This window comes from Babylonia areolata, chromosome 20, assembly GCF_041734735.1.
Source record: "Babylonia areolata isolate BAREFJ2019XMU chromosome 20, ASM4173473v1, whole genome shotgun sequence".
Taxonomy (NCBI): domain Eukaryota; kingdom Metazoa; phylum Mollusca; class Gastropoda; order Neogastropoda; family Buccinidae; genus Babylonia; species Babylonia areolata.
This window is the reverse complement of record NC_134895.1, coordinates 26,971,313-26,974,792: the sequence shown is the minus strand read 5'-3', so window position 1 is coordinate 26,974,792 and position 3,480 is coordinate 26,971,313.

The following is a 3,480-nucleotide window of genomic DNA, read 5'->3' as shown; positions in this document are numbered from 1 at the left end:
AGTGAAGCACCCCAAACGAGAGCTCTGAGCAGAGGGTCATCTGAGAAAGAGGGCCCGCCTAGCTGGCAAAGGGTGGAGCTGATAGTGGCACGATGGACTGCAGAGGCAGAGAGGCTTCTGGTGGAGGCAATGAAGGCAAGAAAGTCTGCAAGATCCATGTTTGACAGGTGCGTGGGATTGACTGAGTGGGATGTGCACCAGGAGAGCCAGTGGTTCCAGTGCGCCGAGTAAACGCCTTGAGTGCCTTTGTGAGGGGACATGCAGACAAGTTCAGCCGTTTGGTCAGAGGCACCTAGTGTTAACAGAGATTCCCACACAGTAGCCAGGTGTGTAGGTTGAGTACGCCTGGGTTCCCGTGAGGGATGCCCGAGCGGGGCTGGACTAGAGACTGTCTGCCTATGTGGAGGTGGAGTGGGGGAACATGAGAGAGATGAAGCAGGTCGGGGAACCACAGCTGAGCTGGCCAGTGTTGTGCAATGAGAATCATGGTGGTGTGCTCTAGCCTTGCCTTTCTGAGGACTTTTCCCATGATGGGGAGTGGAGGGAAGGCGTATCCCAGAAGGTTTGACCAACCGATTGACAGTGCGTCCACAGCCCACGCCTGAGGGTCCGGGACTGGGGAGACGTATGTTGGAATGCAGAAGTTGAATCTCATGGCAAAGAGATCCACATGTGGTTTGTGCCAATGGTCCCAGACCAGTTGGAGTGTTGACAGTGACAGGGTCCATTCTGTTTGGAGGACAGTGTGGGGTCTGCTGAGGTAGTCTGCAAGAATGCTCAGCTTGCCCGGGACATGTCGTGCAGTCAGATGGATGTTGTGTTCTTGACACTAGAGGAGGGCTGTCTCCACGCGCTGAGACATCTGGTGTGAGTGCACCCCCCCTTGCTTGTTGAGGTAGCACTATATCGTCATGTTGTCCGTGCACAACATGACTGACCTGTGTGAGGCATGGGGAAGGAACTGCTGGAGGGCTTGAAAGACCGCCTCCAGTTCCAGCCTGTTGATGTGCCATGACTGCTGTAGTGGTGTCCAGGTCCCTGACGTTGTATGATTGTCCATGTGGGCACCCCAGCTCGTAGTGGAGGCATCTGCGTACAGTTCCGTGTCCAGCGCTGGACTGACAATCGGAACTCCCTCCGTGAGCCATCACATGTCCGTCCAGCGCTGAGTGGACTGTGCGAACCAAGTGGCTAGAGGTATTTGGCTGTCCCAAGCCTGTGAAGACTGGGACCACCTGGCCCTGAACTGTGCCTGGAATGGGCATTTGTGTAGTCTCCCAAGGGGGACTAGTGGGGCTAGAGATTCCATGAGACTGAGTAGAGAGGCAAGTTCCCTGGCAGAGGCCAAAGTTGTCTGTGATAGACAGGAGAGGAGGCTGTGGAGTCTGTGGAGGCAAGGCATGGCAGGGCATATGGTCATTGTGACTGTGTCGATCACCATGCCGAGGAATTCGAACTGTTGAGTCGGTTCCAGCTCTGACTTCTCTGTGTTCATGAGAAACCCTAGTGAATGGCATTGTTGCAAGACAAGGCTGAGCTGTTCTTGGCAGAGGGCCTTGCTCTCTGCCAGGATCAACCAGTTGTCTAGATACACCTTCAGACGTATGCCCTTGCTCCTGAGAGCTAGACATAGTTCCCTGACCACCCGGGTGAAGACCCATGGGGCTGGCGCAAGGCCAAATGGAAGGGCTCTGAACTGGAAGGACTTGCCTTCCCAGAAGAAGCGGAGCCACTTGCGGTCCCGGGGTGAATCAGGACGTGGAAGTAGGCGTCCGTGAGATCTATGGAGACTGCCCAGTCTCCTTGCCTGATGGAGTCCCTGATTGACGCTGGGGTTTCCATGCGGAATGGTTTGTGCTGAAGGTATCTGTTTAGAGGGGACAGGTCTAAAACTGGCCTCCATCCGCCAGATGCCTTGGGAACCACAAAGATGTGGCCGAAGAAGCCTGGTGAGAGGAGAGAGGCTTCTTCTATGGCCTGTTTGTGTAGAAGAGAAATAATTTCCTCCTGCAGGGCTGAACGGGCTGCCCTGTCCCGTGGAGGAGGGAAGACAGGAGGAGAAATAGTGAGAGGTGCCTTGGAGGAGAGCCAAGGCAGGCGGGACCCCGACCCTATCACCCGAAGTACCCACTCGCATGCTGGGAGAGACGACCATGCTGGTATGTGCCTGGATAGGCTGCCTGGCAGCTGATAGTGGGGTTGGGGGTGGGCTGGTTTGGTGTTGGCTGTTGGCCTGTGTTGTGGCTGAAAAATTAATGTGTAAAGCTGTCACCTGTATGCCCTGGGTTGCGATCTGACCTAGGAGGGAGCTGTTGGATGTGGCCGTGGTCTGGTGGCAGTTGCAGTGCTCCGATGTATGTGCTGATGACGTCGCGGGGTGTACTGTGAGTGTGTGGGAGCGCATGAGTGGCCCGCGCCTGTGGGAGCGCGTGAGGGGCCCAGCGCCCAAGGCGAGGTCCCTGCTCAGTTCTGCATGGTGTTTAATGACGGCAGTGGGGATACCTCGACCAAAAAGGGATCCTTTAGTGGGGGCCAAGACGCTAAGGGAAGCTGGTTCCAGGAGAGACCGCACATATGGGGAATGGGCAAGGAGAGCTGGCCATGATAATGTTTATGTAGGCCTGTGACTGGAGAGTAGCAGAAAGGTGAATGTGTTCAGTGATCAGGCAAATAAAAGGTCTAGGAATGGCGATGTCAATGCCGGGTGACTGGTCATTGGGAGGTTGTAGGAGGGACATGGTAAGGCCAGCAAGGAAGCTGTCCATGGCTGAAGTGGATTCCATGGATTTTCGAAATTTTTCTGGTATATGCAATGTTCTTTGAGTGGGCGCATTGTGGGGCAGGAGGTGGAGGTCCTCCCGAGAAACAGGCAGGGGGCCTTGTGGGTTAGGGCCCAGGGCAAGGATGGGTTGTTTGGAAGATGGGTGTGGCGCTGCCCCAAGGAATTTCCCTTGAGACAATGCAGGGGGGAAATAGGGAAGGGTGCTGGTGGGCGCATCCTGGGCGTGTTTGCCCCTAGCTCGCTGTAGAACATGTTGTAGGGCATCAACCACTATGGGTGACTGGGTAAGGGCCTGCTGAGGACCGCTGGGTGGTGGTTGGATGCCTAACAGTTCCATAGCCAGGCTTTTTTGAGATGTGTCAGTGTCATTAAGTAACTGAACCCGGTCAGGCACATAGGAAGCAAGGAGGTCCATTGCTTCTAAGAAGGACAATGGCTGTAATTGTTGTGAAGTGGGATCTTCTGCATCAAGAATGTCCGCATCCGAGTCAGTACCATCCGTGGGGTAGTATGGATGATGGTCAGTGTGGCCTCCACATGAGAGGGGGTTGCCTCCCTTGAATTTGAAATTTGGAGCAAGGGGAAGGGTGCACACATGTGGGCGTGTGTGTCCCCTAGTGGTCCACCTTCCTCCCTACTTAGAGGGAGGGCTTCCCTACCCGCAACGGTCGCGGGGGAGCACACTCAGATGTTGAAGT